The sequence below is a fragment of the Crocuta crocuta genome, unplaced genomic scaffold, assembly GCF_008692635.1.
Source record: "Crocuta crocuta isolate KB4526 unplaced genomic scaffold, BGI_CrCroc_1.0 scaffold52, whole genome shotgun sequence".
Classification (NCBI taxonomy): domain Eukaryota; kingdom Metazoa; phylum Chordata; class Mammalia; order Carnivora; family Hyaenidae; genus Crocuta; species Crocuta crocuta.
Genome location: NW_027528617.1, coordinates 1088949 through 1105130, shown reverse-complemented (window position 1 = coordinate 1105130; position 16182 = coordinate 1088949). Strand labels below are relative to the sequence as shown.

The following is a 16182-nucleotide window of genomic DNA, read 5'->3' as shown; positions in this document are numbered from 1 at the left end:
AACAAATGTTGGCAAGGATGCAGAGAAAGGGGAACTCTCTTGCACTGTAGGTGGAAATGCAAACTAGTGCAGCCACTCTGGAAAACAGTATGGAGATTCCTCAAGGAGTTAAAAATAGAACTACCCTATGACTTAGTAATTGCATTACTAGGTATTTACCCAAAGGATACAAAAATACAAATTCAAAAGGATACATGTATCCCACTATGTGTAGAAGTACTATCAACAATAGCCGAACTATGGAAAGAGCCCAAGTGTCCATCTACTGATGAATGGATAAAGAAGATGTGGTATATATATATACAATGGACTATTAGTCAGCTATCAAAAGGCATGAAATCTTGCCATTTATGACTACATGGATGAAGCTAGTGTGTATTATGCTAAGTGAAATACATAAGGTAGAGAAAGACAAGTACCATTTAGTTTTACTCATATATGGAATTTTAAGAAACAAAACAGGTGAACATAAGGGAAGGGAGAAAAAAGAGAAACAGTGAGGGAAATAAACTATAAGAGGCTCTATGATAGAGAACAAACTGAGGGTTGCTAGAGGGGAGGTCGATGGAGGGAATGGGCTAAATGGGTGATGGGTATTAAGGAGGGCACTTATGTTGAGCACCAGGTGTTGTATGTGAGTTATGAATCACTAAATTCTACTTCTGTTTTTAAATTTTTTAATGTTTTTATTTATTTCTGAGAGTTAGAGACACAGCGTGAGCAGGAGAGGATCAGAGAGGGAGACACAGAATCTGAAACAGGCTCCAGGCTCTGAGCAGGCTGTCAGCACAGAGCCCGATGCAGGGCTCAAATCCATGAACCATGAGATCATGACCTAAGCTAAAGTTGGATGCTTAACCGACTGAGCCATCCAGGTGCCCCTAAATTCTACTCCTGAAAGCAATATTATACTATATGTTATATAGTATAGTATTCTAGTAAATACTAACTAGAATTTAAACAAAAATTTGAAAAAATTTAACTGTAAGTATGGCTAACATTTTTAAAAAAAAAGTAAAAATGAGCAAAGGAACTGCATAGACATACACATGGCTAAAACGTACATGAAGAGATGTTCAACATTAGTAATCATGAAGGAAATGAAAATTAAAACCACAAGATACCACTTCACACCTGTCAAAGAGACAATAGACAACAATTGTTGGCAAGGATTTGAAGGAAATGGAACTGTTGTGCACTGTAGTTGGGATAGTAAATTGATTCAGCCACAATGGGAAACAGTATGGAGGTTCCTCAAGAAATTAAAAATAGAACTACCATATTATCAAGCAATCTCACTTCTCGGTATATGTACAAAAGAAATGAAGCCATTATCTCAGGAGATATATGTACTCCCCGTTCACTGCACCATTATTCACAGTAGCCAAATAATCAATCTCTACNAGGATGATGTTAGCTGAAGGCTTCTCATAGATGGCTTTGATGAGAAAGAAGTTTTGACATTTGTGACCAAAGGATATTATGCTAGTGAAATAACCAAGTAAAAATATTTATATGCCAAATCAAAAACTTTAAAGGTGGAAGGATATGATTAAAATAGGATGTAACTATCCTAGTAATCTGGGGCTTAAACTATTATTCCACAAATACAAAATTAGTCTGATGGTATTGCTTCTTCAGTTACTTGTAACTGCTAGTTATAAAATCTTTTAGCAAGGGACCCAGTCAACCACCCATTTGTTCAATTGCTTATGGATTGAAACCTAGAAACACAAACATAAGACTTGCTATGGCCAATGAAGACATAATCTGTATCCTGAATTCTCTTTTTTTAGTAATAGATGATCTTAAGAGAAGATTTTATGATTGACATCGATTGTTGTAGACGTATCTCAGAAAATGCCAGTCGGATTTCATAGCCATTTGGTAATATTATGTAATAGGCAGTGTTCTTGTGGCCTCAGAGGATGTTAGGTGGCCATGTGACATCTAGGACTACAACTTTATTCTAAAACTATCTGCCAAAATATTAATTCAAAGAAACGATTATTGATTCTTAAAAAAATGTATCCATATATAAAAAGTATATATCCTTCAGATATGTACCTGGAGTGGGATTGCTGTATTGTATGGCAGTTCAATTTTTTGTTTTTGAGGAACCACCATATTGTTTTCCATAATGGCTGTATTATTTTTCATTTTCACGCACTACACAACACACACACACACACACACACACACAGACACCCTGGGATATTATTTAACCATAAAACTGAAGGAAACCTTGCCATTTGCAGGGCATTGTGCTAGTGAAATAGGGCAGAAGAGAAGCACAAATGCTGCATTGTATAATTTATATGTGAAGTCTTAAAATATGCCAATTTCATAAAAACAGAATAGAATGGTAGTTTTCAGGGGTTGGGTGGGAAGGAGTATTGGATGATGTAGGACAAAGGGTACACATTTTCATTTATAAGAAGAATAAATTCTGAGTACCTCGTGTGCATCACGACAACAATAGCCAATAATATGGTTTGAAAGTTGTGAGAACAGATCTTAAGCATTCTTAACACACACACACACACACACACACACACACACACACAAAAGAAGCCTCTTTAAAATATACTCTTTTGGCTATGAGATTAAATAAAAGTAAAAGAGAAATAGAAGGATTCAACTAACGTGAATACCATTACATATTGGATAGGATCTTCCAATATATATAACTAAAGAAAATGTATATTAGTAATTTTCTCATGAGAAATTATTTGTCTTCTGAGAAACATTCAGATTATTAGATATTTTAATACTGAAATTATTTAATATTTCTGTGTGGAACCCAAAAAACAAACAATCCAGTGAAGAAATGGGCAGAAGATACGAACAGACACTTATCCAGAGAGGACATCCAGATGGCCAACAGACACATGAAACGATGCTCAGCATCCCTCCTCATAAGGGAAATACAAATCAAACCAAACTGAGATACCACCTCATGCTGGTCAGAGTGGCTAAAGTGAACAAATCAGGAGACTCTAGATGCTGGCGAGGATGTGGAGAAACAGGCACCCTCCTACACTGTTGGTGGGAATGTAAACTGGGGCAGTTCTCTGGAAAACAGTGTGGAATAATTAACAATAAAACTCCCCTATGACCCAGCAATAGCACTGCTAGGAATTTACCCAAGGGATACAAGAGTGCTGATGCATAGGAGCACATGTACCCCAATGTTCATAGCAGCACTCTCAACAATAGCCAAAACATGGAAAGAGCCTAAGTGTCCATCAACTGACGAATGGATCAAGAAGATGCGATTTATCTATACAATGGAACACTACATGGCAATGAGAAAGAATGAAATCTGGCCATGTGCAGCAACATGGATGGACCTTGAGGGTGTTACGCTGAGTGAAATAAGTCAGGCAGAGAAGGACAGATACCATATGTTTGCATGTATAGGAGGATTAGGAGGAAATTAATGGAGGACCATGGGGGAGAAGAAGGGGAAAAATAGTGGGGGAGAGGGAGGGAGGCAAACCATAAGAGACTCTTGAATGCTGAGAACAAACAGGGCTGATGGGGGCTGGGGGGGAGGAGAAGAGGGGTAATGGGCATGGAGGAGGGCACTTGTGGGGTGAGCACTGGGTGTTATATGAAAACCAACTTGACAATAAACTATTTAAAAAATATTTCTGTGTGGAAATATATGTCCATAAACATATATGTTGTCCCCAAAATATATACTCATGCCTATACATATATGGTATTAGAGTAAAGTTTATGTGATGTCCTTTTTTTACATGACATGCTTCTTCAGAAATTTTCATCTAAATGAAGGGATGAAATAAAAACAAGGATGGAAATAAGGCAAACAAAATTAATCGTATATATTAACTCATCTATGTTTTTGTGTTCCCTAGTTCTCCAACTTGTCTGTGGCACAGGAAAAATGTCACCACTTAAAGTACACACACGCATACAGAAACATACATATTCAGACAAACTAGAAGAGAATTACATGGATTAGATAGAGCCTGCATAATTTTGATATATTGTATGATGACCTATTTTCAGTTTATGGGATAAACAGTAAAACTAACTGTTTTATAGGAAGATACAGGTTTGAAGGATTTAGTTATAGGCAGTTAAAATAACATTTCAAAGCTATTTGCATCTTTTATTTATTCATTCATGCTCATCCCCTGCCTTCATTAATATTCAAATTAGTAGGCATTGAGGGTGAAATCCTAAGAAGACAATCAACCGGGTATTGTGGACGTGAAGTATACCAGAGAAATATTTCCCCTCCCCATTTTTCCAGTCAATAAATATTGATCATGCACATTCTATATACACAGTCTTCTAGGAACTCAGGATATAGCAACGAACAAAATACAAAGGTTCTTGACTTTGTAGAATATTCATTCTCATGTGGAAGACAAACAATTAGTAATAAATGTGATTAATAAGTAAACTATATAAAATGATGTTAGGTGATAAGAGTTAAGAAAAAAAAGACGATAGAGCATGATAAGGGGCATTGGGACTATGGACATAAGCATGCAGCCTACAGTATTAAATAAGATGTTAGGTCAGCTTTATTAGTTCAGGAACTAGTGGGGAAAGCATTGACATAATTGTAGAAATAATAATTACAATTATGGTAACTACTATGGGGCAAATCACAGGGCACTGTGAGAGTGTTCAAAGACTAGAAAGTCAGGGAATGTTTCCCTAAATAATTGACATTTAAGCTGAGGCTTGAAGGATGAGACCTGAGGTGACCTTGAGTTTTATTGTTAAGCATTCTGGTCTTCTACTCCTATCCCGGAGTATTCTGGGGCATTAAGTAATGGTTACTGAAAATATCACCTGACTGTTTGACAGTTTATAGCTTTAGTTCTGCAACACAAAAGAGAAAATGGAACGAAATCCCAAACCTTCCGACGCTGTTCCCCAAAGACCATTTAGTATAGTCTGGACAACTTTGAGGTTTGGACTTGTGTTGGATTATTGCCAGGAAAATGTGGGAGAAGTTTTCTGTGTGCCAGATAAAGGCTGTTTTATCCCTGTTCTCAGTGGGCTGACATCAAGGGAGGGATTTGTAGGCACTACATAGATTCCCAAGGGACGGCCTAGAAGGAAGGAAGCTGGTGAATGAAAGGAATCATCATTAACATGAATCACTCCTTTTCCCTCAAATTCTGGCTTTTATCAGGTAGAGACTTATGATCAAGCAGATCCTCATTCCAATTTTGCTGTAACCCATTCTCTCTTTCGAATTTTACTTCCTTAGCGTAAGGAGGGAAACACATAAATTGAAATGATATTATAGACTCTGAAACAGTGCACACTCATTTCCTTGTAGATAATGAGTAAGACTAGGAATAGGAGTGATGGATTCACAAGATTGCAGGTTCTATGTATAAATAAAATCTTCTGAAATGGGGCAATGTGTCAGCAGACATAGATACAGGTTTCTAGACTAAATAAGTGAGGAAACCATGCAAAAGTCGTGCAGTAAAAAATTCCAGGAAATGCCTAGAATTTTATAGAGATCTAATACAGAAGTTCTCATGACTAGGATCACCAAAGTAAAGATGGTGGGAGACATTAGCAGACATTCTTCCGTGTGGAAGAATGAGGTGCTTTAGGCCCCCAAAAGCAGCAGTCTGTGGTCAAATTCGTCTTTCTTCTATTCTTTCTATTATCCTTTTCTCTTGCCTCCCTTTCTCTTATCTCTCTTTGTCTTTTTTTTTTCTGTTCTAGTAGGAGTAAGTAAAGAAAGGTGGGGAAAATATCAGCTGATTTGGGTGGGTGAAACAGAAGAGAATGGGGAGATCAGGATGGGGTGACACTGGCAAACTTCTAACAACTTGGCATTCCAGCCAGAAGCCTGTAGAAGCCACAGGAGAGAAAGCAGGCTAGCCTCCCAGCCACAGTTCTAGCCACCTAGGGTATACTGCCAAAGTTCTTCTTCAGCCGCAAATACATTCTTTTCTGAATCCTTCTACACCTTAAGCCGTCTCTCCTACCTTTTCACATACCCATATATTTTCTAGTTCAGTGATGGGGCCATTGTTAACTAGCTCTGTGACCTTGGATAAATAATTACCTTGCTCTGGAGCTCCATTTCCTCCTCTGTAAATAAACCGTGGGTAATAATAGTATGTAAGTAATAGAATTGTTATGAAAATTAAATAAAATTTACCCATGCACTGTACTAAATGCTTCCAAAATATTTGCTGCTATTATTATTACTATTATCATTATTCATTCATTTTTGGATTTTGTCTATGTGAAATTCAAAATATCCACTCAACAATATATCAGGCACAGTGTTAGAGGATACAGAGGTGACCAAGACACAATCCTTAGCCTCAAAAACATAGTCTAATTCAAGAGAATTGCTATAGAACATAGTAATTGCTTTAATAAATGTAGTCACTGGATACTTGAGAGTATAGAGTAAGAACTCCTAATTAGGCCTAATTCACTCCATGCCTATATTATTCACCCATTACATCTCTTCTTGCCCTATTCTCCAAGATATTCCTTTTTTGTTATTGCTCATCTGGTACCTTTAAATGGGTCTCATTTTTATTAGAATTCTCTTTTTCATATGCTCAGAACCCCTTGCTTCCCACACACATACATTGCAAACTTATCTCAAACCTCCACTCCCCAAATAGGGATTTCCTTCTCTCTCATCAACCATAGTTGATTATTTTCTAATTTGCACCACAGTTATTAATAGGCCTGTTATTATTCTGTCACATATATTAAATTGCAATTATTTGTTTACCTTACTGTGTTCTCCCGCACATACTGGATGGAAAGATCCTTGAGGATGGAGCTTCTAACTCATTTATTCTTGTACACTTAGATTATAGCACAAAATTTGTTATACAGTAGACTTTCACTGATGCTTCAAAATTACATAAAAGTTGAAATTTCTCTCTTGAAATGTTTCAGGTTTTATAAGTGATCTATTCTTATTTATATTCCACAGTCAGAACTCTCATTTTTAAATAATGTTTTTAAATTTATTTTTGAGAGAGAGAGAGAGAGAGAGAGCATGAGTGGGGGAGGGGCAGAGAGAGGGGGGACAGAGGATCTGAAGTGGGCTCTCCTTTGACAGCAGCGAGCCCGATGCAGGCTCAAACACACAAACCATGAGATCATGACCTGAGGCCAAATCAGATGCTCAACTGACTGAACCACTCTGGTGCCCCAGAAATTTTATTTGTTGGTAATGAGTTATATAATTTTATGAATTATTTTCATGTATTAATAACTAATAGAATTTCTCTTTTTGGAGAATACAGATACACAAACCCCATCCATTCCTGAAAATGTGTTCAGAGAGTGGGAATCTGTATGCCATGTTTCAAGTGGGGAATACTGAGGCACTAAAAGCCTAAAATACTCAACCCTTTTATATCAATCTTCTGCATAATATAAAACATTTAATAGACCAGTTACCAAAATTATTTAACATGTAATAAATACTTAAGTTAATGGATATGTTTTTGTATAGTACTGAGTAACACTATAGAGTATTGGATATGTTTATTACTTCTGTAATAAAATTATGTTTATTACAATGAACAAGGTATTGAATAATCACCATTTTCAAATCACTTTTTCATCTCTGGCTCTTATAAAATATGATCATTTCTGGTTTTGTTTCAATTAAGTTAATTCATTTTCAGCTATACTGAACACTTTATTTGTGCTTTGCCCAAATCCCCTCTGCTAGTGGAAATACCTGCTGCTGACAATCACTGAGTTTACCCCTTGCCAGCGGTTGCCAAAGGTCACAGATAGGTATAACCTCTCACAAGTTTATACCTTCTCATGGTTCAGCCTGTGCCCTCATAGTCTGATATGAGTTTGAAAATATCTGCTTGCATCAAGTTGTGACAATGTTGAAGGTTCACCCCAGTTCCAAGGGTTGCAGGATTGGTTGAAATTTCTGTTTTTTAAAGTATTTTGTACTTTAATTCCCCATTGGTAGGGAACCAAGATAAAATACTGAGGAGGATATTGCAGTAGCTGGTGAGGTATGAGACAAATGATAATTACTATTAAGAATACGGAACTACAAAGTCATTGCAGAGCACTGAGGGGGATAATGACAGGCTTGGGCTGATTAATCACCAATTTGTGAAAGCTAGAGGGCCTCCTTGGCAGTATTGAAGGAAACTTTCATCTCTTCTAGCTAAAAGCACAAAGAGTGAAGGCAGGCTCAGGATGTAGTTTCTAAGGGTAATGGACCTTCAGAAAAGGTTGAATGCCTAGTCCCAGAATATCTACTATGCTAAGGGCAGGGCCCTAGGAGGGAGAGAATGGAATTCTGAGACTTAACAGGGGATTCTGGGAAGATGCTGTGGAAATCCTTGAACTTCTAATTCCCCTGAATCTGCTGGGCAGAAGTGGCCCTTCTATAAGGAACCCTTGTTTGAAGACCAGTAAAGAGGCCTCAAATGAGGCAGGTCCTTATAAGACAATAAGGCCTTCCCTTCCTGGGAACTAAGGAATCAACAGTGATTCAAACCCAGCTTAGCTCAGTTGGTGCTATGCTGTTGTTGGGACTCCCTAGTAAGGGAGGTGTGGGACAATTGTTAAAGAAGTTCAAGGTATGGATAACATGTATTAGTAGGAATCCAGGGAGTATGCATGAGACTTGATCATGAGGGTGCTGAATCAAGGGGGCAGAGGTTTAAAGTTGAATAGGGGAGAGCTGATCGATATGCAAATACTTTCCTATGGAATAGAATTTAGCACCTAGGCATGAACCTTGAGTATGGTGTTAACAAGTAGCTAAGATGACCCTTGGAAACTTGGGAGTTGAGGACAAACAAACTGAAGTATAAATGTTGGCACAACTTTAGCAGGTGATGACAGAGAGGATCAATGGGCTTGTAGAGTGAGTATGGTATAGTGGGTCTATGATGTAAGGCCAGAACTCACCACTAGCTGGTTGGATATGTTGCACAAAAGAGCCCAGAAAACAGTTTCTCCCATATGTGATAAGGAATATACTAATAAGAGCAGTACCAACAGCAATGATAAACTCAGTAATTTCTGTACTCTGTAGCCAGGGCTGATAGGAGATACTGTTATGGAACTGAGTGACTTGATAGCAGTAGGGATAACGATATCCTGAAATCTTGGAATCCATGACAGTGTATGAGGTGGTGGTACTTATTCATCAGAAAGAGGATGAGTGCTATTATCTCAATGATTAGTAAGATTGGTGTGGTATCCAGAGAAACACAGAAATGGTTAATAGAACACAGTGTTACCAGAGGCAAGATACATGGGCAGCCAAAATATGGGTTGGCTTAATTTATTCACTCAAAAGAAATAGAGAATGGAGGCTGTTCAAAAGCCTAATGGCAGTCACCTCAACAAAAAGTGCTTTGATAAGTTTCTCTAATTTACCCAGTTCTTAGACCCAGAACCAATGACTGAAGGAAAGCTTCTTATAAAGATGGGCCCAGCAACAGGTATTATAGAGGTGAAAGCCAAGTGGTAAACAGAACTACTCATCTAAGATCATAAATCAAAAACAATACTACATACTGTGAGTATGGGAAGTTAATATTACCTCAAAAACTAAAGAATCTCAAACATAAAGAGGATGGTGATCTCTGTTATATCTCTAATTTATTAACTCTGTACCACTTTACCAACTGGGATTATGGTAAATGACCATGGAAAATGGCTGAGCATGCTTCACAATTGACTAGACTTGATATGTCTATGAGTTAATGATACAACGCAAGCCCACTCAGGGGCACTTCCCAAAGGAGTGCAGTGAAAGGAGCTTTTTCCAGTGGCTGGAGTTTTGGTAGAGAAATGGCCCTGAGGTAAAAATATACATGGACTTATAGGCAGTAGTGAGTAGTCTGGCTGACTTATAAGTCTGGAATGGAAAAGATTAAAATATTGTGTTCAAGGGTGTATGGAAATCATCTATCTTTGTATCTACGTATGTATGTATGTATGTATGTATGTATGTATCTATCTATCTATCATCTATGAAGGTTTTTATATTGCCCACCAGAGATTACCACCATATAAAAGACACTAAACAACCAAGTAGAAAGAATGATCCAGCAAGTTTTTATTTGTGAATTTCTCTCAAGTGTTGAAATATGGGTACATGAATGAGGTACTAATGGTGGCATGGAGGGCGACTATATATGCACACTACATTATGGACTTCCACTAAGGCAGATCCAGCTACTTCTGTTGTCAACAATAGAGATTAATACTGTGGTCCTGATATGGTATTACCCCTGTCTAAAAATAAAGCTAACCAGCCACTAGCGGCAAGTGAATATTGGGCCTCTTTTGCTTTGGAAGGGGTAATAACTCATCTTGAATGAAACTGACACAGTCCTTGGTATATGATTGTTTCTCATGACCATAATGTTTTGCCCAGCAGTATTAATGAGAGATTATATACTGTTTGACTTTCTAACTTGAGACTTTATGTATTACCACCTCAGATCATAAAAGACAAATTTCAATACATGATGGAAATGTGAGTTTGGGACATAGAAGTCATATCAAATGCTGTTGGCTTTATAGACAGGTGGGATGAATTTTTAAAGCACAGCTGAATTGCCAGATTGGGCACCATTCTCTAGAATATGGTATACACTCTAGATCCATAGCTTTTATATAGTACTGTGTCCCCACTGGATAAATGTATGTGTCTGAGAACTAAGACAATAGGCATGTACTTGATAAACATATAGTCTCTGTTCTGAAAGTTTAGATTTTGCAAGCCTAGAGATCTTGATTCTCAGAGAGGGGAGTTTTCCACTGGGGATACGGTAATGGTCCCATTTAACTAATACTAGAGTCTATAGCTGTCACCAGTAACTTTAGAAATGAGCAGACAAGGAAAGAAGTAACTATTCTGGCAGAGTAATTGAACATGGTCATTAGGAGAATGTAAGGCTGCTAGCACCTAATGTTGAGTTATAATGTTAAATAGAGATGTATAGAAGCCATGAAGAGCGTTTCATGCAGAGGTAAAATAAAGTATCTAAAGCTGTAGCACACTTGACTGCTTAAGGAAGAACAAGGATGCCAACTTGGCTGAAGTACATTGGGTGAAGGGAGAATGGTGGAGGTAAATGAAGAAGTAACTAGAAGCCAGATCATTTGGCACCTATAATACTTTTAATTTAATTCTAAATGTGGAAGAAACCAAATTGAATGTTGAGCACATAAATACACAAACTATGATTAAAGATGAAATTGAAGCAACAGAGAAAATGATATCGAACACAAAATGAGTAGGGTAATAAGTTCTTAAAATCCCATTCCTACCACGAAAACTCCAATACCAAATGGAGGAGAAGTAGGGAATTATATCTAGTACAAACCCATTGAAACAGCTTTAATGATTCATCTTATTGATATACATTTAATACAGTATATATTGTATGTATACATAATATTTTCATTTTGCTTGCTAAACTACCTCCTTTATTTCTGCTTATGAAATTTTTGACTTTTAGAAGAAACTTTTGTTGGAGGAAATATTTCAATAGAAGTGTTTACGTCTGGTATCTTATTTTATATAAGATTAATAGTGTATTGAATAAAGACTAGTGCACAATATGTACATTGTGTTTCTGAAGGCAAGATTTCTTAGGTTCTTCTTTTTAAGACTATTTTTTAAAAAATTTTAAGTAATCTCTACACCCAACATGGGGCTCGAACCCACAATCCCAAGATCAAGAGACTCATGCTCCACTGAATAAGCAAACTAGGTGCCCCAGGATTTCTTAGGTTCTTTTTTCTTTAAAGTCTTTTTAAATGTTTTATTTATTTCTGAGAGAGAGAAAGAGACAACATGAACAGGGGATGTTCAGAGAGAGAGGGAGATACAGAATCTGAATCAGGCTCCAGGCTCTGAGCTAGCTGTCACCACAGAACCTGACGTGGGGCTCGAACCCACAAACTGTGAGATCGTGACCTGAGCCGAAGTCAGACGCTTAACCAACTGAGTCACCCAGACACCCCAATAGGTTCTAAGTATTTCTTCTTGATCATGCCTTTGTGCCTACTTTCCTATCCTCATTCATTTAATAAGTTGTCTTCTCTTAGGTCATCAATTCGGGCAGACTATTCAGGTGCTCATTTTTCTTCTGTACTGATACTAAAATTCTTTCTATAGGCTCTCTTTTACAATCTTCAATTCTTCACATAAATATATGTCACTTTTTTGGGTGTCATTTTATAGAAAGCAAAGAAGTTGACAATGAAGAGTAGGTTTCTGCTTGCTTTTTCAACTTAAAGAAGTACGTATTTATTTTAGAGAGTTTTATCTAACTGTACTTTGTGTTATTGAAAACAAAAAAAAAAAGTATTAGGCATAGTTCCTAACCTTGAGAAAATTAGTGGAAGAAGTCACAGTGTTTTGTGTAAGAATTATGGAACTTTGAAACCTAAATCAGAGGAAAATTGAATAACAATAATAATAATAATAACTTTTGCAGGTGTTCAGATATTAGAGAGAATGATATTTCTATATTATGGAGATTTCATAGAGGAATTAAAACCCTGAAGGATGATTTAGATTTGGAGGTCTTTAGTTGAAGAAGCAGACCTTCAAAAATGAGTTAGATTACAATTTGTGGAGATGAAACTACCAAGGAAAGTGGCCTGGGTGGAAGTGAAGCATATTTTGACCCCATTATGATGGTAGAAAATACCAACAGTGAAAATGCTTGTTGAAGAACAAGTTTCTAGTCTCTGAAATGTCTGAGTTCATTTCCAGGCTTCAGGTCCTTCTGTCTGATGATGTAAATATCAGAAATCATGTTAAAGGGAACTTTCATTGCTGCACACTGATGTCTGGTAGAAAGGAATTTGAAATGGTACACCTATTGTCCAGGCTGAACTGGATGAAGCTATTGGAATTTTATTGACATTATCAGATAGGAGTTTTGTGCAGTAATGAAGACCTTGGGCTTGGATATTGTGTTGGAATATAAAAGAAATGCTGAGCCTAAATATTTCTAAAGAGAAACTGATAGGATTTGACCAGTGGGTTATATAGAGGGAAGAACAGTAAGAATCAGAGATGATATATCAATGGCTGGCATGGAGGATATGGGAAGGATTTCTCATAATAACATGGTGTGGTAAATATAGAGCTAAAACATAGGTGGAGAGCAATATCACCCTCATCTTCTAACTGCCCATTAAATGTTAGAATTATCTACAGTTTCATTTCTCATCCATCCATCCTACTTAGATATGCTTATCCCTGACTGTGGTTTCAACTTGCATCCATTTATATTTGTATGACTCCCAAATGCATATATCTCATTCTGACTTCACCCATTGAAGCTAGAATCATATTCCCAAATGCAGCCTGGGTGTATTTACCAGCAGACTACTTACTTAATTGACATAGTAAAACGTGTTACTTTCCTTTTGAATCAGTCCTTCCTGCTTTCCCTGGATGAATAACAGAGCCATCTTCAGTTGTCCAGACCAGATAATTAAAGATTCCAATTCTCTAACAGATCATGTGCTTTTTTTTCTTTAGGAAATTTAACAAGCTTGAAGAGTACCCCCTCTCCTGACAGTGTATCAGTATATCTCAGGTACTTTTATGTCTTCACTTTGCTATCATAAATACACATGCAGATAGTTTGCTTGGCAGCTTTCTTTGTATATATTTCTGATAACTGGACTATATTCCTCTCCCTTCTGACTGTGTTAAAGACAGATAAGGATTGCTTAAATTTCTGATGTATTTTCTATAAAACAAGCCACACTTCACTGTTGTTTCATGAGCAAAAATATTCATATTTATACTACATTTCCCAGTCATTTTACTAAAATACCAAGAGACTACTCTTAGACATAATCTCAGATCTATGTAATATTTTCCTGTGTTGTCCATTTTTTTCTCTTATGTTGGCAACCAACCACTGGTAGTCACTGCCTGAAAATTATATTACAGCATTTTTTGTTAGTGTATTTTAAAATAGATAAGAGACATTTAGGAGAAAGTCAGAAATATTTCTAATGCCGAGTTGAATGGTATTGCAAATATTATTGCTCTATAACTTTATAGCCTGTACTTTAATATAAATTAAACTGAGATAACATAACTGGTTCTGTGTATTGTCACTTTATCATATACATTTATCCTTTAAACATAGCTTTTAATTTGGTTAGCTTGTTCCAGCATCTTTTCAGATCTCAATATCAAGCTGATTGACTTGACTGATAATATCTTTTGTTGTCCTACTCATTAAAAAATAAAAATGATATAAAAATGCTTTGTGTTTAGTAGAGTGACTTCCACATTGCTAAGCAAATATCAGCAATATTTAAATTTTACTTTAATAATTTGTACATCCTTGAGAATGGAGCAAACTATTATTACTACAATCCCTATATATTATACTACCCTAAATACTCTTGTAGAATTTATTGAATAAAACTATGTTCATTGCCTTTCTACATATATATATGTATATATGTGTGTGTGTGTGTGTGTGTGTGTGTTTGTGTGTGTGTGTGTGTGTGTGTGTATGTGTGTATTATATTTTGAGAGAGAGAGAGAGAGAGAGAGAACAGGAGGAGGGGCAGAGAGAGGGGAGAGAGAGAATCCCAAGCAAGTTCTGTGCTCAGTAGAGAGCCCAAAGGTTGCTTGATCTTCTGAACCATAAGATCATGACATGAGCCAAAATCAAGAATTGGTTGCTTAACCAACTAAGCCACCTCGACACCCATCTACCTCTATATTTTATAGTTACCTTTGAACTACTACTGAATAATGTGGTTTCTTGTCCTTAATGATTCTCTCCATCATTTGCAACTCTACAAAAGAAATATAAGTAACTGCAGGTACCCTTATATCATACCAAATCAAGTGTATGTGAATCGTTTTGATGGTTAATAATATTAAATAATTTTTATATTAACTTATGTTGAAATATGATTATATCCTTAGGCAAAGTGGCAAGGACAATTAATTTCTATTATTAAATTCTGACCTTGCATTTTAGAGTGAAATAATTTTAGATGTATTCATTTATTTGTTAAACTAAAATACATTCATTCCTGATTATATACTATGCATTGGTAAACAAGGAAAACAGAGCTCTTTTGCTCAGAGCTTATCAGTGAGGTCTAAAAGGCTCATGGACAATTAAGCAAGTGATGATTAAAATGAAATCTGCTGTGTATTTGATAGGGTGATATGATGACTTCTATTCATATTTTTTGTAGTTTGAAACCAATACTAAAACAAGTTGTTGGCTTTTCTGAATTGTTAGCTGGCCAAATTCCAGTGGAAAAATATTTTGAGTTTTAACTTTGCTGTCAACTAACTTTAAACAATCTCAGAAATGTGATCTCCTAAATTCTTTTCTTTTCTGCATCATATCCGTTTCTGCTAATGGTGAAAATGTTTCATCTTTTCTTTTATATTTGGTGGCTTGGTATATCTTTATTTTTAATGACTTTCACATGAGATTACCATACTGGGAACTTACAACTAAATTATTCATTCAAGACCCAATTCAAATATGACTCCTTTAGAACTCCCTGTTTGCTATCCAAAGTAACTTCTTAATTCTACAAGTTCACCTTTGTGTAAATGTCATTTGTATAATCCATTGATATACCATGACCTATGTATACATTTTTCATAACTGTTTCTTTTAAACTTCAAAGGAAAAAATGGAATTTCTTGTCTAGCTTTTGAAATTCCTTAAATCTGGATCAAGTGCTTAAATGTAGGATTGCAATACAGTAATTGCTTGATGATGAAAAATTTGCACAAGGTCCAGAATGCCTACCAGATCATTTGACCAGTTAATGACGTTGCTGACATTTGTTTATGATGTCTATATTCTAGATTTGGGTCTGTGGGTTTTTCCAATGTTTCTAATTTCCTTTGCTGCTTTGTAAATTTCTTAAAGGCAGAGACAATCTCTCATTCAACTTCACAACGTCTATCATACTGCTCTTCACGTAGAAGTAACTCAATGAATATCAGTCAAATTAATTAATAAAACATCAACTGAGGCTGACAAAACAAAATGCCATAGACTGGGGAGGCTGAAAAAACAGAAATTCATTTTCTCACACTTCTGGAGGCTGGCAGTCTGAGAGCAAGGTGCCAAATGGTTGGTTTCTCTTGGTTTACAAACATTCTCG

General features: G+C 36.3%; 1 long non-coding RNA gene across 2 annotated transcripts in view; it reads left to right on the top strand.

Annotated features, from left to right (window-relative positions):
- LOC144224146 (uncharacterized) overlaps nucleotides 1–16182 on the top strand; it is a 524297-nt gene that overhangs the window by 507916 nt on the left and 199 nt on the right. For both annotated transcript variants that reach the window (XR_013332956.1, XR_013332957.1), the window contains one exon: nucleotides 13553–13610. This is a non-coding gene — a long non-coding RNA (uncharacterized LOC144224146). The remainder of the gene's footprint in view (nucleotides 1–13552; nucleotides 13611–16182) is intronic.